The sequence below is a fragment of the Heptranchias perlo genome, chromosome 27 (assembly GCF_035084215.1).
Source record: "Heptranchias perlo isolate sHepPer1 chromosome 27, sHepPer1.hap1, whole genome shotgun sequence".
NCBI classification, from domain to species: domain Eukaryota; kingdom Metazoa; phylum Chordata; class Chondrichthyes; order Hexanchiformes; family Hexanchidae; genus Heptranchias; species Heptranchias perlo.
The window spans coordinates 24,275,261-24,298,535 of record NC_090351.1 but is presented as its reverse complement, the minus strand read 5'-3'; the positions used below and the strand labels follow the sequence as shown (position 1 = coordinate 24,298,535).

General features: G+C 41.7%; 1 long non-coding RNA gene across 1 annotated transcript; it reads right to left on the bottom strand.

Moving 5' to 3' along the window:
• Positions 1–7,921: 7,921 nt before the first annotated feature.
• On the bottom strand, positions 7,922–22,138 carry LOC137344697 (uncharacterized). Its single transcript, XR_010968442.1, has 3 exons — positions 22,030–22,138; positions 20,804–20,886; positions 7,922–7,999 (listed from the first exon to the last, which is right to left on the bottom strand). It is a non-coding gene; the product is annotated as an uncharacterized lncRNA (long non-coding RNA).
• Positions 22,139–23,275: the final 1,137 nt, after the last annotated feature.

Genomic DNA, 23,275 nt, shown 5'->3' with positions numbered 1-23,275 from the left:
CTTGTTTGTAAGTTTGTTTCATTCAAGGGCAGAATCAAACCACCTTGTTTTATGCAAAACAAAAATAGATTTTAACACTCAGTGTCCCATTTTATCCATTCCAAAGTACTCCAATTTACTTCTAGGAGTTAGGTATTTGTTTATGTGCATTGTGCTCCCTTAGAATACAATTTTCTATTGATTACATTATGAGCATATTTTGCATTCTATTTATGCAGTCTCTGGTTATTAATATGATCCATAATCTCCAGCACTATACATTCCATATGGGCCAATACAGGTAGGAAAATTTTAATTATTCCCAGGAGTTATGAAAATTGTTATTTTTCATCAGACAGAACAATTTTATTTTATTAAAGGGAATTTCTTTATGTCTAGGAAAGAGATCATACCTGAGTTTGCATACTTTTTATTATCATATGCAAACATTCAGGCCGACTGATGCTGAAGCCAGAGAGTAGAAACACTTGCTATATAGAAAATTAAAAAGGCACCTTATACCATAACCATAGGTTTACTGACTGATGTTTCATTTAAACAAAAATAACCACATGTTTGTTTTAAATCAAAGCAGTAGGTCTCAACTGACTCAGGCTTTGCCAGTTAGAGGTTTTGCCAGTTTGACCAGGACATCTGTACAAAGGGAAGAACAGACTAATGGGTTCCTTCATGTTTAATCGTGACTTTTGGCAGGTCAACTAAAATATGCCATTGATAGCAGAAGAACTTGAAGTGTGTAATTTATTTTTCAAATCTTTTCCAGCCACTCTGTTCATTTGTGGGTCCAGACAAAGTTGGCAGTAGGGTGAGGGTTGTTAAAGCCAAGTTCAATCCTGTCTTCAGCAGACATTCATACAAGTGTCCCTCCCAGCAGTGGTCACAGGATAATGATCAGGAGTTGGAAAGCTAGCTGCTTTTCTCCTCATTTGCCCAGAGGCACCAAGGCCAATTATAGCACTGCAACTGCAGTCTTGGCCGAGATCAACTGACTCACCAAAGACTGGGAATCAAATCTGTGATCTCCGAGCCTGCAGTAGTTCAATATCACATCAGACACAGCCTTACCCATTTGGACATTAGAGGAGCAAAAGTTTGGAATGAGGAAAAACAAAATATTTAACCTATCAGAACATAGATATAGGTGACAAGTGAGATTTGGTATATCTTAGCTAATTCTTCCAGATAGACCCTACAGTTCACCCCACCATTGAGGCATCCAATTTTTAAAAAAAATTTGTTCATGGGATGTGGGCGTCGCTGGCGAGGCCAGCATTTATTACCCATCCCTAATTGCCCTTGAGAAGGTGATGAGGAGCCGCCTTCTTGAACCGCTGCAGTCCGTGTGGTGAAGGTTCTCCCTGCCTAACAGCACTGTGGGAGTTCCAGGATTTTGACCCAGCGACGATGAAGGAATGGCAATATATTCCCAAGTCGGGATGGAGTGTGACTGGGAGGGGAATGTGCAGGTGGTGTTGTTCCCATGTGCCTGCTGCCCTTGTCCTTGCAGGTGATAGAGGATGCGGGTTTGGGAGGTGCTGTCGATGAAGCCTTGGCAAGTTGCTGCAGCCACGGTGTTGACCAGGATGCTGATTGTGGGGGATTCGGCAATGGTAATGCCATTGAATGTCAAGGGGAGGTGGTTTGATTCTATCGTCATCTAGCGCGATTGTTACTTGCCGCTTATCAGCCGAAACCTGGATGTTGTTCAGGTCTTGCTGCACATGGGCAGAGACTGCTTCATTATCTGAGGGGTCGCGAATGGAACTGAACACTGTGCAGTCATCCCCATTTCTGACCTTATGATGGAGGGAAGGTCATTGATGAAGCAGCTGAAGATGGTTGGGCCTAGGATTCCAATGATTCCAAGCGTCTTGTCTGCATTTCCCTCCCCAGAAGTACAATCCACAGGGTAAATTTTCCCCCAACGCTATCTGGACAACTCCCTGGCTTTCCAATAGTCCTGCCGGGAGGTCCGGGTACATTTTGAGGACCAAGCCTCATTTGCATCGGGCTGGCGTGCCGTGTCCAGCACCCTGCTCGCTCCGGGTCGCAACAATATCAGGCTGCCTCCGAAAGGAAGGTAGGTTCCTAATGGAGGGGAGGGGAACCCAATCTGCAGCAAAGAGGGGAGCCCCAGGGGAAATGTCCCAGGCTGGGTTTGTGGAGCCAGGAGGAGCAGTTGGGGATAAATAGCGAAAATTTCTATGGATATATTTGTTTTGATGTATTCGCATGTAATATCGTCAGCTCCACTTCAGATTCTTCAGCAGACGAAGCAATGGCCACCAACAAAAAAAAGGTACTTTTTTTTTTATTTAATAAAACAAAAATTTTAGAAACATTGCTGTGGAGCCAGGAAAAGCAGAAGCGCTCCCCAGACTTCACAGTATCCCAATCAGTTTCCCCTACACCATAACACCCACCCACCCCTCCCCCTGGGATGACTTAGGGTCACTGGTGGGTGAGGCAAGTTGCCTGGTACTCATTTTCCTCAATTGCGTGAGCTGTGGAGGCGCAGGAGGTGCTGGCAGCTTGCCCAATTAATGAGGGCCAATGTCTGGCCAGATTTAGGACTCTGTGAGCAGTGCCCATTTCAGGCCTGAAACCGGGCCTAAAAGACTTTCAAGCCCAATGAGTCAGTCAGCATATTTGGTACACAGGTGCATCTTTAACAGCAGTGCATGCAGGCAGCTGCGATTATAATGTCTCCACCCACCACCGATGAATGGGGTAGTAAAGCTTCACAAGCATTTGCATTGAGCTGTGCACATGGGCCTCTGACTACTGTTGAAATTTCTAATTATAGAAAACAGCTGATGGGGCAGTCAGTTCTTTTCTGTTATCAAAAATTTGAAGCAAGTATAGGGGCTGCCTGAATTTTCTTTTTAAACTTACAGTTTAAAAGAATACTTTCACAAATTGGCCAGTGAAATAGGAAGCCGTGCACATACAGTGCACATCAGAAATTTGAGCTTGCCCATGATTTTCTATATATTAATTTTAATGGCTGGAAAACCATGGGCAGTATACATCCGAATTGACGATACGTGTTGCTGGCAGGCAAGGGAGCCCCTTGAAACTGGACCCTAGAAAATTACCCCTAAATATGCAGTTACACTGTAATCATTACATGGTACTAGTAGTTCATTTGTTTCAGATGCTCTTACTGCTGACATCCAGCCACAGACTTCTCATCAGTTCAGTGCAAATGGTTTCATTTTTTTTGTCAGGGAACTTAGAAAAAAAATGAGAACTGTGACACCTGAGCGTTTAGTAATTTAAGCCTAGAAACTGTTGTTGGCAATATTAGCAGCCAAAGGCTCAATGTGTTCATATAACATTGCTTCATCTGCTATTTTAATGCAGGCATCAACATAGCAGACCAAGAAATGTCATGCAAACACATCATGCATTCATCCAATAACAGTAATTCCTGAGCTATGTCAATAAATTGTGTATTTTGAGCAAACTGCACTGATTCATTTATAGCACAAGGCTGATTGAGCAAACACAAGTGTGTTTCAGCACCATAAAATCTCAGACCATGTTAATCTATAATGACATAGAAGTTACAACACAAACAGGTCATTTGGCCCAACCAGTCCATGTCAGTGTTTACCCTCCACACGAGCAAAATAGTTCCAATCACATTTACTCAACCAGTGCCCATATCCCTCATCCAGCAATCCAATCTAATCTTGAATGTAGCATGATGCTTTCCAAGTGAGATTGAGATAGGATTTTAATGAGGCTCATGAGTGTAGTTGATCTAATTGTAACTGGAAACTTGAACATGATTGAGATTGAGATTGCCATAGCCAAATACTATGATGAAATTTTTATCTGTCGTGCAACACTCAAGAAGCTCGATACCATCCAGGACAAAACAGCCCGCTTGATTGGTACCCCATCCACCACCCAAAACATTCACTCCCTTCACCACCAGCGCACTGTGGCTGCAGTGTGTACCAACCACAGGATGCACTGCAGCAATTCGCCAAGGCTTCTTCGACACCACCTCCCAAACCTGTGACCTCTACCACCTAGAAGGACAAATGCAGCAGATACATGGGAACACCACCTGCACGTTCCCCTCCAAGTCACACACCATCCCGACTTGGAAATATATCGCCGTTCCTTCATCGTCGCTGGGTCAAAATCCTGGAACTCCCTTCCTAACAGCACTGTGGGAGAACCTTCACCACACGGACTGCAGCGGTTCAAGAAGGTGGCTCACCACCACCTTCTCAAGGGCAATTAGGGATGGGCAATAAATGCTGGCCTCGCCGGCGAAGCCCACATCCCATGAACGAATTTAAAAAAAACTATAGATTTGAGTTTGTAGAATGATCTCTGCAACCTTTAGATTATAGTGCTCCTGCATTTTATTAAAAACAAAAATATTCTTAACATCTGAACTTCCATTTTTTTTTGTTTCCCCTTCCCACCAATTTTCTCTGCTTCTCTTCCCTCCCATTCCTGCAGGCATCAACTCTTTGCTGCAGTAGTTCCACAGACTGTGTACTCTCTTTGGCATCTTGCCCAAGTGGCCAGTGTTCTTGGGGGTCATCTTCAATTGCTGGCTGTCTGAAACGAGGTGCGGGCACCTCTGTGTCTCATTGATGCTCAAGGCCCACCTGACGAAATTTTCAGAAGGGCCTGTAAATGGGCAAGCCCATTTCGGGCGTAAGGCAACTTAGATATGCAAATCAGGGTCCCACACTGGTTAAAAGGACCCTGATTACAATGGTCAGGTACATGCATGCTCTGCCCACATGTACTGAATGGTGAGTGTCCTAACCAGCGTTCCTTAAAGAGACCTCTGGAGGCTGCTTAGGAAATGGTCCAGGATTATTTTTTGGGACTTGGAGAAGAAGGAGTGTTTACAGAAGGTGAAGGATGGGAGGCTGTCCAGGGGAGCGTTGAAATGGCCTTCCTAATGCTTAACTGAAGGAAGATTGGATGTCTGACAATACAGAGGTAGTAGGGGAGTCAAGAGATGTGGTGGAGAGATAGAGCTGGGTGTTGTCAGGGTACGTAGGCAATCTGATCCCATGTCTGTGGATGGTGTTGCCAAAGGGCAGCATGTGGAAGGAGAATCCTTCGCTGAATTGCCCCAAGGCAAGTAATAATATTCATCGATAACTATTCCCCAATATATACAAGTAGTATGTGTTTAGGTATATAAATATATTACACACATGATTAAATAACGGACATATTGCTTTGCTTTTGAATTAAAAATGATTTTCAGCACTGAATCTATATATACACATACACACACACGTAAGCAAAACTATATACGTTCACATGTGCAACAGTTTTGAATCTCCTTTTCAGTCAATAATATTGATGTGATGACCATAAATGGGGCAATGGTGACGTTGACAAATACCAGGGAAGCTTATGTAATACTGTAAGAATAGAAGAGGAATGCAAGCTCATGCGTCACAAGGAGGAATTCTTGAGAAGCATTTGTGCTTCAGCGTTCTATTGGACTCTGAGGCCTACCCCACAGATGTACTGGATTTTTTGGAGTTGCAATCTGACGCAGTTGACCGAGGTACAACTGTTCCTGTAAAGAGCAGGAACATCAGGCATTGCACTTAGCAGCAACATGAGCCTATTCAGATGTCATCTCTCCACACTCACCATTTCACTTTAGGCTACAGAAAGCTGGCTCTCATAACTCTCAGCTGATAGGAGCAACAAAAGGTCTATTAACTATCACTGTTGCTACAACTGATTTACTCCATACTGTGCCTGCAGTCTGGTTTTTGAGTCAGTATTCATTAGCAATTCATGGGCTGGCCGCAAGTAGAGAATTCTTTATATTGCAGATGTAAGAACTAATTTCAGCACAAGTCCACACTGCAGATCTGCTCAGATAATGTAATAAAGGACCATATAACAAATCCAGCTTTTCCTATTGGCACATGCAGACAAATTCAGCACTCTGCAGAAATCAATTGAAAAAGGAACACTTAAGAAGCTGTGCTTTTGTTTAACTCTCTCTTAACTAAAAGGAGAAACCAGATAAGGCCCAGCACTGGCCTTATCCCTGATTATGGGATGGTTGTGAGGACAGTGGCTTGTTTTTCATTCATGCCGTATATTTTTTTGATGTGGGGGTGCAATTAATATCCAAATAGTTGGAAGTTGGTTTCAGACAGATTCAAGTGGAAGCCTGCTGTTTGCATCCAATTATCCAAGGTCAGCTTATTAGCATTGCTCCAGGTGCAAGAAGCCTATTAATGGTGGGGGGTGAAGTGTGAAATGTAAAGGGCTGGGGACATTGGAGAATTGGCAAAATGGTATTAAAATAATATTTCAGAAAGGCTCACAGGACACCTCAACCTATTGGCAGCCTTTGCCAAGGCTGAAGGGGGCAGGGATAGCAAAAGAAGTAACAGACATAAATGAAGGGAAAGGAAACTTCAGGTGCCAGCATGGGTCTGCAGTCAAGTGATCATGTGCCCCAGCAGCCAACCTTGTTTGGTAACTGCTTAAGCAGAGGTGATGATTGCGAGGAGGATGGGTCTATTTGCCACTACCCCATAGAATAGCACCATACCTGAAAGGAGGTAGAGCCAGGTTGCAGATTGCAGCCACCCGGTATGGTCATTGAATGTGCCTGCTCAATATTGCTAGGTATCTGTAGGCATCTTAGCAGCATATGGCACAGCTCTGCAACTGGCTCACTGCTGACATGGACTCTGTGAAGACAGTTCTCCCATTCATTGCCAGATAGTTGCATCATATAGGGTTGGTGGATTGTGGTCAATCAGGCTATGCTGGCTACTGATCACCCTGGCATACCATCTTTCATGCAGTACCACTGAAATCATGGTATGATTTGCGTGCAGCCAAGTAAGCATCCAACATAATAGCTCTTCAGGCATTCACATATCTTAGTGGTACTATGGGGTCTACTGTCCCAGCTTCATTTGGAAACAGGAGTCTTTTATCTGCATTTATTATTGTCTACAGGTGCAGGTACCAGTGGGTAGACACAAAGTACCACTTATGCAGCCTGACCTGTGTAGTGTCCCCTGTTGCTCCTCTTCATCTGGCAAGCACCAGTCCCCCTTTCATGAGTGTAACAGTGCTGGGTGGGGGGGAAAGAGAGAAGAAAGAGATTTGAGACAAAAGGCTCATAAGAGCCCAAGCGCCAACAGGAAAAAAAAACAAGAGAAATGGTCAAGAAATGTATCTTAATACTATGTCCTTTAAATGAACCTCTGTATACTTGCTGCTGTCTAGGAACCCTGGACGCTTAGTTCACATGGGCATAATTGAGAATTAATGCCCACCAGAATATCAGGAAATGGCATGCTTCTGTCTGTTTTAGGCAGATGCATCCCCAGCCATCGGAAATGATCGTGGCAGATAGGGCAGGCGCTAAAGCGGGCAGAATTTTATCAGAACAGAACTCCAATCCATTTGCTGATCTAGGCCAACTGATTTATGCCAGTAAAATGGACCATTCTGACTGGAAAATCTCGGCTCACAAGTCATGTTATCCAAATACTTTTGATTCAAATAGTTCAAGCTGATTAAATTTAAATCTTCAAAAAAAAATGAAGTTGTCTAAATATTTTTCGGTAAATCCTGAAGTCCAGCTCTCTTTTGCATATTCTCGAATGTTTAGCACAAATAATAATCAGTCATACTGTAAGTGGCAAAGAAGTAAAAGCGACAGCCATTTCGAATTCGGCATCATTGATACCATGGCAAAACAGAAGACTGACATTTGAAGACTTTTACAAGCATTTTTTGAGAATCAATGCCTAATTCCACAAATACCAATATATTGATGCACTACAAAAATGTTTATAAAGCATGGTGTACAATATAAAAATACAAAGTGAAAGATATTCTTTCTGTAGTGGAAATGCATATAACAAATCACAGTAGACACATTCCTTCATCACTGTTTCCATTATGCAACATGATATAGTTGAATTTTTGTCACAGTTGGTGCTGTAATCTCCTCATTCTGCAATGTAAAATAACAGCTGTTGGCATTTTCAGATGGATATTATACATATAAGTGGTCAGTGGTGGACTCCATCAGCCTAGCAAGTTTTATCACACTGTGAATAATCCAAATGCAAAAATCAAATTGGAATGAATTACCAGCTGCAAGAGATCACAGGGATCAGATGATCAAAAACTTCTACAGTTTCACTCTCATGGTTTACAGTGTCATTTAAGCCTAGAGATTATGTTGCTGCCTGTAACAAATTCCAGTCCAACTGTATTTAGCAAATTGCAATTCAACCTGGTGCTTTTAAGAAAGTTCTCCATATGGAGCAAGAAAGGATCATTTGACCCATCAAATCTCTCCACAGACCATGTACAATTTTCCCCATCATAAATTCTACCTAAATTACTATCTCCTCAGGGAGACAACCAACCATAGTTAAGACCTCCAAGAAGATGAGGCTCTTTGTGTTCACTCCCTAACCTCTTAAGCTAATGAAGTGAAACTCCAGGATACTAATTAAACCTTCTAACCCTCACTATTCAACTCTAATTCTGGATGATTTGTTCATAATCCCAGCAACAAAGAAATTATGTTCTGCAGCCAATTTAAAGTCTTTTCTGTCCTTATAACCTTTAACCATGTATCTACTTTTTTTTGAAGAAATTGATTGAAATGGTATTAACTGATTTTATTGAGAGTCTATTCCACAAATCCAATGTTCTATAGGGGGAAACAAACTTCCAATTTCTGGTCTTGTTCGAGACTTATTAATCTCGTGCTTATATACCCAAGTTATGCAATCCCAAAGTTAATTAGGTTGCTTATATTATGTTATCCATGTTCTCATTCTACTTGTATCCTGAGTGAAGGGCAGTAGAGTTTTATCATTACTCCACTTTTACAATTTTGAATGTATCATCCACCACTTAATATTGGTACTAAAGGCAAGTATGGGGCCAAATTTCCTCACTGGTTACACCAAGCCCCAGCCACTGTTCACACATCAAAATTTCTGGCGGATTTGGAGCAGACACATAATATGGCCATCTACCTATGGGTAGGAATATTCAGACAACATTAGAGGTAAATATTTTATACAACATATATTTCCCATCAATCGTGCCCAGTAATGCTGGGTGCAAAGGATGCCTATGTGATCCTGGCATTCAATGTTGCTCGGAGGAGGGGTGGGGGGTGGTGGGGAGATGTTAACTTTTGAATGTCTGGTTTCCCTATGCAATTGCTCACAGAGCAATCGATTGCAGTGGGGAAGCCACCAAACTCAAGGTCCAACAGCACTTTTTACTGTTTAAAAAAAAAATCTTTGGCTGACACTCCTCTCCCCTACCTGAGGAGAGTTGGCCTAACTGTGTCATGAATGGCACCGGTGCTTGTCTGAAATATCTAAGTGCCCATGATCATGAGAAATTGGATCAAGGGCACGAATAGCGAGCAGAAATCCTGCCCGGCCATTCTTACGGAAGAGAAGCGGGCCCAGAAAAGGAAATTCAAGGCCATTTTGTTTATTATAGCCATCTCAGGTAATTGCCCTTTGCTCACAGGGAAATAGAACAAAACTTGCTATGATATTTGCCCTTCTTGTTGTGGAGAGAATGGATTCTCCTTGATCAGCCATTTTCTAAAGCAGGTAAAATCACGTTTCACTGATCAATACTGTGGTGTGGTACATTTCTACTTTTTTTCTGCTTTTATTGTCTATTTCTTTGGAAATTACCTATTCCTTCCCCACTGTTAATGTCTTTTAAATGCTTGCTTCATTATGAAAACCTTCAAATATCTCCTCTCATCTCACAATCTAGTACTTCATCAGTTGTCTTATTTTCCTTAATAAATCATAGAGCACCTTTTTTTCCAACCTGGGAACAGGAAATGTATAGATTATTTTATACAAGTTATTTAATGAGAATAGTCTGTGCACTATTTCTAAAACTGCAACATATATTTTGCACTTAAATGATTCATTGCTGATATTTATGCAGATGCCAATTCCAGGAAATGATTAGATACTAAATCAAGATTCCCATACAAGTTATACACAGTCATATTCTGCCTCAGATCATATATAGCTGTTAAGGTATTCCTTCCTTCTTTACACTGATGAACACAAAATTCATCAATGCATAACTATCATAATCTTATAACCATGGCACTACAGGGAACCTGTATGTCAGAAATGCTGCCACAAAATACATAACACTAAGGTTTCAAAATGAATTCCTGAATGTGCTAAAACATTTATGGAAAACAGGTGATATATACTTGATGCTCTATTTGTTCATATACTAACGAGCAGCCATATTGGTCTAAAGATTGTCAGTTTGGAATGAAAGCAGCTTTTGGAAAAAAAAAATTGTACAATAAAACTGAGTGAAAAGCTGCAAATTTATTTAAGGCATGAAAAATGATCAAATTATGGATTGTGTCCATGCTTCTGGAATCCTCAACATCTGGAAATATGTTTGGTAAGCATCAATGCAAATTTGTGTGGAATATAATCTCCAGTAGGGACTGACTGAAGATCATTTTTCACAGAGGACTATAAACAAAGTCTGCGTTATAGTATAAAAGCTGTTACGATATAGAAAATGAATTGGTTTCAGCCTATTTAAATACCATATAAGCTTGGGAGGAAAACACTAACACAACATGAATGTCTAAAGATGGACTATGAGAATAAAATAGAAGATTGGAAAATCATGGGATTCTTGAGATGATCAGGAACATTAAAAATTCCCATTGGAACAATAAAGGCACCTGTTAAGGATATTGAATCTTGAAATGTAATAGTTTGGATCCCACAAACACCAAAGCACCACAGAAAAGATATTGAATATTCCCCATGAAGGCTTTCTGAAAGATTTACCTTCATTTTTTAATAATGATCTCATTTTAAATTTACATTGATCCTCAATTTGTTCTTTTCTCAGCTGTGGACTCTGTTCCTAATGTGATCTCCTTTAGCCGAGAGGTTGGGTCACTGGCTGTTCCATATTATGAACTAACTACATCACTGAGCTCAGCCAACTAGATAAAGACTTCTTATAAGTCAAGATACTCTACCAAGAACTGACAAAACGCATTGCAACTGGGGCTGTTTTACATCATATACATTACAGTCTGTGTCTTGTATTACAATTTACATAAAAGTATTCTTTAGTAGAATGCTATTACTTAGAGCACCAGAACAGCCATTATTAAAATCAGTTCATAAAATAACAAAACTGAAGGGAATTTAGTGGTCATTGGACCTATATTCTTACCAATAAACCCATATAACTATAGAAATGTTCTATTTTAAAAGCACAAGAAAACAGTCGATCACCTGAGACCTGGTTTAAATTATTTGAAGGCATGCCAATGGCTTTGTTTTATATTTATTCACTGTCATGAATGCCATTTTTAATAGGTGTACAATGGGCTAATTGAGTAATGGGTCCAAATAACATTATATGGAAAGACTGATCATAGTCTAAAAGCTCCATATTCCAACAGATTGTTCTGCCATCATTAAAGGGATAGAGTACTAGCTGGAGTAGCAGAAATTATTAGAGGATGGAACTTCCACTTCTTAAAATTTATATAGAAAGACCAAACAGCCATATTGAGATAGAACAATCACTTCACTGATTTTATTATTCTCATTTTCAGTGGCAATGATGTCTTCAGGTACTGACTGCAACTGGTCACAGAATCAATCAGTAGGTTCAATTAATTTTTCATCACTTTTTTATTTCAAACTTTGGGATTATCTGGAATCCATGGAGTCTTTGCTATTAAAGTTTGAAATGATACTGAAATGAAATTGTAGCTCTAACGCTCCGACATTAATGGAGAAAAACATGTTCCCATGCTCCTATAGGCAGGAGGACAGCAACCAGTTATTGTGATTCTCAGATTCTTTGAGACAGTTTGAGGAAGAACTTGCTAACCATTGCTAACAGTGGGAAGGCCAAGGTTGTTTTCTGGTTTGGTTAAGTAGCTGCATTGGGAGGGAGTGGTGGAGTGCATGAAGAGAGAGAGAGAGAGAGAGAGAGACACAGAGACAGACGAGAAAACACATGGCGGGGGGTAGGGGGGAAAGCAGAAATGAGAAAGGGACAGACAGAACGTAAAAATGAAGCAAAACAGGAAAAGCACGGGAAGAATTCATGCAGAATCAGTTTTGTGTTGCCTAACTGCAGATACTAAAGCAGAACTGATAATAATCAGATATTTTATGTCAGGCAATTCCAGCACAAGGAAACAACATGTAGGCATAAATGTTATAAATATAATCCTGAACAGTTTCAGTCCTCCATTTTTAATGTATTTACATTTGTGTGTGCGCAAAATACAGAGAAAAAAATTAGGGAAATGTGCATCATACAAGAAAAGTGATCCTGGTCGCGGAACACTATATTGCAAGATATTATCCTGTGAGTGTCTTTTCAACGCCATTTCAGTAAATCCAACAATGTTATTAGATAAGTTACCTTTCACAGGCATACAGTCAGAACCAACAATCTACATGACCAAAGATTTCCTGGCTCCTCTGTATATCTGGTCCTAATCTCAGAGGTACACTTCACTTGTGCTCATTACTCATTCATATGCACAAGCTGTGGCCAAGTACACAAAGTGGTGATAGCGGTAGAGCAGGGAATTTTTAAACCCCTTCTCTGGTCTCATGTTCAAAGAGGTTGAATTGAACAAAACCGAATCAGTTTATACACAGCATCCCTTTCAAATAATTAATTAGATAGTCCCCGTGGAGATAATAAATTAATTGAAACCAGGCTGGCACAGAGCATTGGAGTACAAATGCATTATACCATGAAGTGGTAGAAAGCAGGTTCCCACCAGGCATTTCCCACACAGTAAACCATGCCATTCTGGGAGGTGCAAGTTCAAACACTTTCCCACAGGGAGGGAAGGAAAATGAGGAGAGTTCCTCCAGGCTACTCAGTAACTTACAAGGGTCCTTTTTACAGGGTGAAGGATTTTGAGGCTGTGACTTGACAAATCATGAAAAGAGGTGGTTATTTGACATATCTTGTAAAAACTGTTGCGAGTCAGCAGAACCGTGCAACGCACTCTGGGCTTGTTTGCGAACTGTGGTGAACCAGGACTGTTCAAACCATTAAAATTGAGAGAGTGTGTAGGCATGTGGTGTGTCACGGTTAGCAGAGATATCACTCAAAGGGATAGGTAACACTGGAAAAAGCTTGACACACAAGTAAAGGTAACTTATCAGGAGGGGTGACCACCCAAATGACAAACCAAGAGTGGTTGAAGAGGACAATCATACCAGTGATCACATGCTGTCCATACCACTAAGGAAGGATACAAGAAGATAGAATTAGCCGCTTGATGTGAGCCAATGGTGAGAAAACATACCATCCAAGAAGATAGCCATTGGGAAGAACCTTGAGAGATTGATCACCTCAGCATTCCAAGTGCTATGCGGCCCAAAGGTTGTATGTATCTAATCTGTTAAAATTAAGGCAACTTTATTGTAATATTATGCTGACAGTTGTATTAAGAATTGTATGACTTATATTAAAAAGTAAAGAGTGCTGTGAGAACAATTGAATTTGTTTGAAACTCATCACTCCACTCACTATTTTAAGACCGAGATATAGTGAAAAGAATAAACTAAAAGGTTTAGTGTGGATGAAAAGTCATTTGTAGCATCAAGACACCAGTCAAACTCTTAGCTGACACCAGTCAAACTCTGCATTCAAAGGGCTTGCCTCTCATGGAAATATACTCTGGATATAAATAGTGAAGACTAGGGGGGTGATTTTAAACCCCAAGAATGGGTGGGTTGGGGGCAGGTAGGTGTTGAAAGATTGGTTTTTTTGGGTCACAACTGCCAAATTTTCAGACTTTGCATTCCCAGTGGGAAGCCTGTACTTTTACACGCTAACATTAAACCCGGAAATAACCCGAAATGGCTGCCATTTTGCAGGCAGTATTTGGCTGCAGCCATTGGTGCAGTTGTCTGCCATAAATGTTAAAGTCTGTGTCCCTTGTACTTAAGGGAGCAGAGGTGAGAGCTGTACCAGGGGGAACCACCAGGGTTAGAGAATAATGATTTTTTTGGGGGGGACAAGAGCATGAAACTTGGAGGTGAGGGTGTGATTGAGCAGATCAGTAGTTGCAGAAACGTTATGGTGAATGGAGGGCCAAAGTTGAAAATTTGCAAGTGCCGTTGTAAGTGACTTGGGGTGAGGGGGTGAGGGAGAAAAGAGAGGTTTTCTAGGAACGGACACAGAAGGAAGTGGGACTGGGAGGAGGAAGGGGAAATGAGTGGAGAGGGATACAAGGAATTGATCAGAGATGGCCTTATTTGTGATTGACATGATGGGCGTGGAGACGCCACGAGAGATGGCAAGGTCGAAGGGGTGGCCGTGAATATGGGATGGGGAGTTAATATGGAGGGAGAGATAAAAGGGAGTATAGGAGGGCAGTGAACTCAGGAAAGAGGGCATAATGAGTTGAGATGAAGTTGGAAATCACCAAGGATCAGAAGTCACTTGGTGAAGAGGCTGAGGGAGGAAAGTAGTGAAGATGTCTCTGTGAGAGACTTGACGTGGTACTTGGGTGGAGGGTAGAGAACAAGGATTTTAAAGGGGAAGTGGAAGGGGTGGAACAAGGTGAGATGCTCAAAACGAAGAGAATGTGCCAGAGGAATAAGGGGACAGACCAGGGTGTGATTTGGTGATAAGGGCCACCCCGCCACTGAGACGATCTGGACGTGGCAAGTGGTGGAAGGTAAAGCCAGGCAGGGAAGCTTCATCAAGGGGGAAGGTATCATCACCCATCAGACAAGTTTCTGTCAAGGCCATGATGTCAATGCAATCATCCACAATAAGCTCATGGATGGCAAGGGCCTTGTTCACAAGTGAACGGATATTCTTGAGGTTCAAAGCTTCTGTGTGGGGAAAATTGTTGCTAATAACGAGCATTTAATTTTTTTTGAGAGTTAGGAACATCGGAACAGGAGTAGGCCATTCAGCTCCTCGAGCCTGATCCGCCATTCAATTAGATCATGGCTGATCTGCACCTCAACTCCATTTACCCACCTTTGCTCCATATCCCTTGAGACCCTTATCTGACAAAAATTTATATATCTCAAGTCTTGAAAGCTCCAATTATCCTAGCATCCACAGCCTTTTGGGGAAAGAGTTCCAGATTTCTCCTACCCTTCATCTGAAAAAGTGAATGGCCGAGCTGTAATTAAGATTATGACCCTTTGTTCTTGATTTCCACCATCAGAGGAAATAATTTATCTGTCTCTACCCTATCAAATTCTTTTAACATTTTAAACACCGTGATCAAATCACCCCTCAATCTTCTATACTCAAGGGAATACGAGCATTCAGCAGTGCAGAGACCTATGTCCGATCAGCTCGGAAGTTCATCCACTGTGAAATTGGTCAGGGCCTCTATCAAGGTGGCCCTGGCTGCTGCTTAAGATGAGCACAGGCCTCATTTCAATATTGAAATGAGCCTCCAGAGCTCATTTCAGACTTGGACTCTTAAAATTGGTTTGCCCCAGTCAGAGCTTGTGAAATGCAAGATCCAACTGGAATTTCCACATCTTGAACAGCCAAATCAGTGGTTCTTAAAAAGGGACCGCTGGAACCTGCTCAAAAAAGGCCCAAAAACTTGGAAAATTTAATATTTTTGTGGAGGCGGAAGCTGCTCCTCCTGGCTCCACAATACAACTGTCAGCTACTATAGACCCACCCTCACCCTCCTCCCGATTGCCCTGGTGCAGGTCGAATTTCGTTAAGAACCTGACAGGCGATCAGTGTCGCGGTACCTCATTTATTCCGATGAGGCCCAAGGACAAATTTGCTTCAATCCTCAGGCCTCTGTTCCGGCGCAGTATTGCTGCGTGCCGTCAAAATTGCACCTGACTTGGGGCGCTGACGGATTTATGTCCAAATGTCTTGTCTTTTCAGCAGAAAATAGTTTTATTTTTGGGATTGTAATTCTATTCTTATAGCTCTTTATTGTCTGGATCAACTTTATTTCAATTTGACATTTAAGCTACATGAGTCACTGCACATTTAATATAATTGTGTTCAAATCTTTTCATACTGTGAGGTACCACTGATATTGCTCGTCAGTTCTACGCAGTTCCTTGAATGACTTCAATAAGTTCTGGTCTTGTTTCCTCCCTTGACATTTGAGGTGCTGAACAGATCAATTAAACCTTTCAATATTCATTTGTTAGATCATCCCTGCATCATTTAAGGTGTCTTGTTTCATTACACTAGCAGATAGTTCACATGATGGGAGCAAATGTAATAATGCTATTTTCTCCTTTTCATGCTTGTTTGCTTCTGTACATCTTTTAGCTGCAATGATGGTACAATCTAATATTTTGTTCACGTCAACTAAAATGTCACTCAGCAGATAGGACAAGTTTTGCTAGAGATAATATGTTATACCTACTGATAAGGGTGGGCTGTAGTGACAAACGGAAGTACAGTTGGATCCAGGTAGGTATCACATTTAGCTTCAAAATTAAATACAAATTATATAACGAAAATAGGTACAACTTGGAGCAAATTACATTTAATCTTTAGTTCCAAAGATAATTTTGTTGGTTACTAAATACTTATCCCTTTACTGCACTACTGCAGAAAAAAAAAGATACTGCCAAGTTTTGATAAGCACCTAGTCTACACCAGTCTGGTTTTTCACACTCACTCATAACCTCCTTTTGCTATTTGTTTGGATGAACAGAGCTGAAATCAGCACAAGTCTGCTCAGTGGTTCAGTTCCAGACTGAAGTGAAGGTTGGCTGCAGAGCATTTTACTATTTGTGGCCAATTCAGCAATCCTATTTAGTTCCAGTGGCCAATGTAAATTTCAGTTCGAGCCAAAATTTGTTTCATTGATTTGTTTTAATCAGAGGATGAAAAGTGACTAACATAATTAGATTTCTGGTACATTGATGACTGTATTGGTGCCATTTCCTGCTCTCACACCGAACTGGAAAATATCAACTTTGCTTCCAATTTCCACCCTTCCCTTACCTTCACATGGCCCATCTCTGACTCGTCCCTTCCTCTAATTCTCTAGCTCCATTTCTGAGGATAGGCTGTCAACCAATATCTATTATAAGCACCCATCATTTCTGCCTGTTCTTGCCCCAGGGAACTTATTTCCTCCCATCTTGACACTATTTTTTCCGCCTTGTCCAGTCTCTTCCGACACCCTCCGATACTTTAACTGTTTCCAGTTTCCTGACCCTAACCGTCTCCTTTTCACCATGGATGTCCATTCCGTCTACATCTCCATCCCCCACCAGGACGGCCTGCAGGCCCTCTACTTCTTCCATGAATGGAGGCCCAACCAGTCCCCATCCACCACCACCCTCCTCCGACTGGCTGAACTTGTTCTTACATTGGAGTCAAAGGAGAAGTTATTCATTCACTTCCTCCAAATAAAAAGAGTTGCCATGGGAACCTGTATCGGTCCCAGTTACGCCCGCCTTTTTGTGGGATACGTGGAACATTCCTTGTTCCAGCCCTACTCAGGTCCCCTCCCTCACCTCTTTCTCTGGTACATTGATGACTGTATGGTGCCATTTCTTGCTCTCGCCCAAAATGGAAAATTTCATCAACTTTGCTTCCAACGTCCACCCTTCCCTCGCCTTCACATGGTTCATCTCCGACTCTTCCCTTCCTCAACTTCTCTATCTCCATTTCTGGGGATAGGCTGTCAACCAATATCTATTATAAGCCCACTGACTCCCACAGCTACCTTGATTACACTTCCTCCCACCCCGCTTCCTATAAGGACTCTATTCCCTTCTCCCAGTTTCTCCAATTCATCTGTTTTGACAATACCAACTTCTGCACCTGTGCTTCCGATATATCTTTCTTTTTCCTCATCCGAAGATTCCTCTCCACTGTTCTTGAAGGGTCCTCGACCATGTCCGTCCTATTTCCTGCACTTCTGCCCTCACCCCTTCCCTCCCAGAACCACGATAGGATCCCCCTTGTCCTCACCTTCCACCCCACCAGCCTCCACATTCAACGTATCATCCTCGGCCATTTCTGCCACCTCCAGCGTGATCCCACCAAACACATCTTCCCCTCCCTCCCCTTTCAGCATTCCGAAGGGACCGCTCCCTCCACAACACCCTAGTCCGCTCTTCCAACACCCACTTTCCTCCCCACAGCACCTTCCCGTGCAAGTGCAGGAGATGCAACACCTGCCCCTTCACCTCTTCCTTTCCCACCATCACTCCTTCCAGGTGAAACAGCAATTTACTTGTACTTCTTTCAATTTAGTATACTATATCCACTGAACAATGCGGTCTCCTCTACATTGGGGAGACCAAACGCAGACTGGGTGATTGCTTTGCTGAACACCTCCACTCTGTCCGCAAGCGTGACCCTGACCTGCCGGTCGCTTGCCATTTTTAAATCCCTTTCCCACTCCTACTTTGAGCTCGGCCTCTTACACTATTCCAATGAAGCTCAAGGATTTCAATAACTTCAGATCATAACCACTGCTCCCATTTACAGCTACTCCTGATCAATCTTTTGTTTCCTAACCTGTCCCATTACCACCTTCCTTGCCTTGCACCATCATCCCTTTTGTCATTTAATCACTCATGCTCTCTACCCTATCACAAACCTTCCCTTTTGTTCATCCTCTCCTCCCGTACCTTCCCTGACTCTGTACTTGCTCAAAAACTTTCACTCTCTTAACATCTTCCAGTTCTGATGAAAGGTCGTCGACCTGAACCGTTAACTCTTTCTCTACGGATGCTGCCTGACTCGCTGAGTTTCTCTAGCATTTTCTGTTTTTAATTTATAATTAGACTTGTGGTCTGTAAAGACTAACTGGCATTAATCAGTTTTATGGTTGGCAATAATTTGACATCGTCCAATGTATGAATAACAAATGCACATCAAGTTGCCACAAACAGCATGTCACAAGAACCAAAAGTATGGAACACAAATATCATTCGACCCATCAAATCCATTCCTTCCATAGATGATGGGAGATCTGACGTACCATGGACTCCACTCAACCTAATCACCTGGAAAACTGATTAATCCCAGTTCTGATGAAAGCTCATCGATGTGAAACATTCACTCTGTTTCGCTCTCCACAGATGCTGCCTGACCTGCTGAGTGTTTTCCACCATTTTCTGTTTTTAATTTCAGATTTCCAGCATCTGCAGTATTTTGCTTTTGTCACCTAGAAAGCTTCTGGCCCTCAAAGGATGAAACAAACAAAACTCTAATGTTTCCATCCAATCTTACATGCATTCTTCTTCAACCCAGAACATTGACACCACTGGGGTAATTTTCTGAATGCAAGCTTCCGAAACAGCAACTCACCACCAGGAGCACATATTAGGAAATAGTGAGTGTGCTGCCATTAACGACGGATAGAACATCATGCAGGTGCACCCATGATGTCTTAATATGTACCCCCTGTAGGCAAGGCTCCACGTGGGGAAAATCGACCGTGCTCTCCCAGTCACTTCCCCCCCCCATCCCAGGAACTACCCAAGGGTCACTGCCGACGGCACAGTGGGCCGAAATTGAAATCCTCATCACTGGCGAGCTGCCGAGTGATGGCCAACAAGTTTCTGCAGCTCACCGATCTCACGTAAATGGAGCCTAATATCAAGTGTGCCATGGGCCTAACTGTTCCGGAGCGAGGATCGTTCCCTGTGTCAAGTTTGCGCCGGGAATTTCTGAACCAATATCATAGATAGGCAAAACTAATAATCAGCAGATGGTAGATGCTAAAACGTTGCCAATAGGACTTACTAATCCTGAAGAACAAAATGACCTTTGGATCCTTTGGTTTAAAGAACTTTGAAGGTACATGAATGTAACTGTGAGAAGCTAACTACCCATGTTTGAAATGTGGGACAACTCCGGCACATCTGTGATGACACAGGTTTTGCTGAAAGGAATCAGTCAGGGATGAAAACAGCCTTGTTCATTCTGGTTGAATGTGAGTTTATTGGTCAGCAACCAATGTTTTTTTTAAAAAGAGTGCAGATTACTGGCAAAGGATGTCTACCTAAACACCCATGGTATTGAGAAAGATAATTTTCCTTATGTACCTCAGAAATTATGGTTCAATTATCAAGTCTCATATTTACATCCAAATGTCAAAAAAAGTTGTGAAAATTCATTCTTTGAAATATATTAGCCAACATTTTGTCATCTAGACTGGCCAAAAACTAGAATCAGGCCGAATCACTTGCTCAATCACTACCTTAACATGGGAAATAGGGCCAAAGATTAAATAAAGCCAAACAGTAAACAAGTCAAATAGTTTCACTCTACTTGCCACTGCACACAGACCACCTGCTTCACTTTAACTTTAAACCATCACAGCTGCCACAATCTACACACTCTGACAACCACACGGAATCCTTAATAGCCATGTCACAATGTTACTCACAAGTACTCCTGTGCCCCCAAGTCATCTCCAGGTCAACCAAGTCATGAAGCACAAAATATTACTTACCAACAAATAGCAGAGAATAAGTATTATCAGAGCATGCCGTGAAAGGTAGTAGTTTTTTTGATTTATTAGCACTTATAAACCCAGGTGTTGACTATGAAAGACATAGTTGGGAGAAAGTTATCAAATCTAACTTATTGCTTCAATAATTTACAGACCTCATCGCCTCACACAACATATTATCTATATAATCCTATAGGGATACCAGTATTTACACCAAATAACTGGAAGTGATAGTACTTGATTGACTATACCCATATCTTTCATCATTTTAACTTTTCTTACCTACACCCTGATTATTTCAATTGCAGAAATCCTCTGGTCTTCAGCTTAACCTGAACAGACTAGAACTTCAGCATTCCTCTTCTCTGTAAGGAAAAGAAACTCTTCAAAAATCCCACTTATAATTATACATCCAGACTAACCATGAGCATAATTATGAATGACTGAACATATATTTTCTCAATAAAATCTTAAATACTTGCACCACATATTTCCTCGGGAGTTCTCCTGATTGGCTGCTGTAACTTGTGGAAGATCGGCAGAAACCCCCTTTACGTGATATATCCGTGGTTTCAGCCAATCTTTCACTGAAGTTATGGTGGACGATCGGCAGATCCCCCGCCCCCCACAAAGTAATTCCTGGCAATGGTGTACAAGTAGCTCTGGAAATAGTCACATCAATACTTGTATGCATTAGCTGATCTCCCATGGTGTTGTCCATTAGTTATCTGAGGTCTGAAGCATAACTGAAGTTTTGTTGCTAACGTGACTTGTCACTTTAAGATTAGTGCACTTGATTGGCAAATCTAAATAACTGTAGCTCCTTCTAACCTGTTAAGGTAAGAGGACAACAACTTGCATTTATGTAGCGCCTTTAATGTAAAAGACTCAAGCACTTCACAAAGGCATAAGTTACAAATGGACACCAAGCCTAAGGTTGGGGGGGGGGTGGGGGGGGTGGGGGGGGAGGGGGGTGCTTGATCAAAAAGGTGGGCTTTAAGAAGGGTCTTAAAGGAGGAAAGGGAGATGACGAGGCAGAGGGGTTAAAGTTGAGTGGGCTCATTCCCTGACCAGATGGTCTTGGTGAGGCGTGACACTTGCAGACAGCACTAGTCAGGAAATCATGGGCCTGCTATCCCTGATTTTCCATCCAATTATATTAATGGATAGAAAAAATCAGGAGCTGCATCAGGACTGTGATTTTCCGACCCGCACCTCCTGTGAGCATTGCTCCTTGCAGGGAGTGTTCGATTGGGGAATCAGCCCTTACATCTTTTAATTGCTATCTTCTCCTATAAAATGATCACTTTAAATTGTCCAATGTGCTTTCTGCAGACCAACACGGCCATACTAATATTTAGGGTGCAGTGATATTGTCACTTTTGTGTCGCTGCGAAGCGGCTTCCATGTCGCAGTGATACAAATATGACAATGGGACAGAACTTGCATGGAGCGGTGTGGCAACGATCGCTGCAGCTTCTGCAAAATAAATTTATGAATGTACTTACTGCGGGCTCTGTGGCGTCGACTTGCGTGATTTTGAACTTTTAAAGAATTGTGCGCAATCAACCCAGCCTCTGAACAGCATAGGTTGATTCGCATGGAACAGTCTGTGAGAATAGAAGACACGCCCACAAAATCTGTCAGGAAGAGAAGTCACACCCATAAGCAGGCAAGCAGACTTCATTCATTTAAAGTTAGTAATCTGGAAATCATTGTACACAAAAATTTTATTTTTTTTAATAAAAAGCCAAAGAAATAATTGAATTAAAGAGAGAAGGGAAAGTTTTTTTTTTAAAATGACCGAAAACTATTAAAATAAGGAGTAATATAAGACTCCACATTTTAATTTTTTTTTAGTTGTTTGGCAATCAAAGAGTTATCGAGCTTTTAAAACTTAGTTTAGACCTGGTATTTTCAAGCGTACCTTTTGGTGGTGTAATTAGTTACATTCCAGCTGGGCGGATGGGCAACTTTACAATTTTTCAGTGATTTCTACGATTGTAGCGTGCGGCGGCCCTTTAATTCGCAGCTGTCAATTCGCCGGCAAACCAATAGGAGCAAGTTCATGACTTCCACATTTTATTGCGCATGTGCTAATACGGAAGTCATGAACTTTGATTTGCCATAAAAAAGAGAGCACTATTGAGCTCTCCGTTATTTTGGGAGCAAGTTCTGCCCAAGTACAACTCCAGAATCTGGTCCTGATCTAACTTTGGAATGCAGTGGGGTGAAATTTCCTCAGGGAAGCTGTCTCCAGGTGTAGTGTGAAGCCACATTCAAAGAGTACTCATGGACTTCTAGGCAACTTTATAAACTGAAGCTGAGTTTTGAGACTTTGCATTATCTTGCCTGTGTTCCAAAATGTTTTCCAAATTTACTATTAGCATAAGTTAGGCATTATAAACATGCCATGTGTCAATTTCACAAATTCAGAAACACCAGTCATCTCTGTCGATATGAACTGATCCATAAATAAGGCTGCCAATGCATAGCTGGGGAAAAATTCCTTTAGTAACAAAACAAGTTATTGCCAAACTTTAAACAAAAGATAACCTGCTGTGAATGCAGATATCTGCACAAGGATGAAAAGATACCAACTACTTTTAATTAGATTACTGCAAACTTAAGTACTTTAAATGGGGGGGGGAAAAAAAAGTTTAGTATCTCTGATGGTGCCAAAATGACACATTTACTGCCTTAATTCAGTGAGCAAACACATGGCAGTTCAATGAGATCACTAATCTATAATTA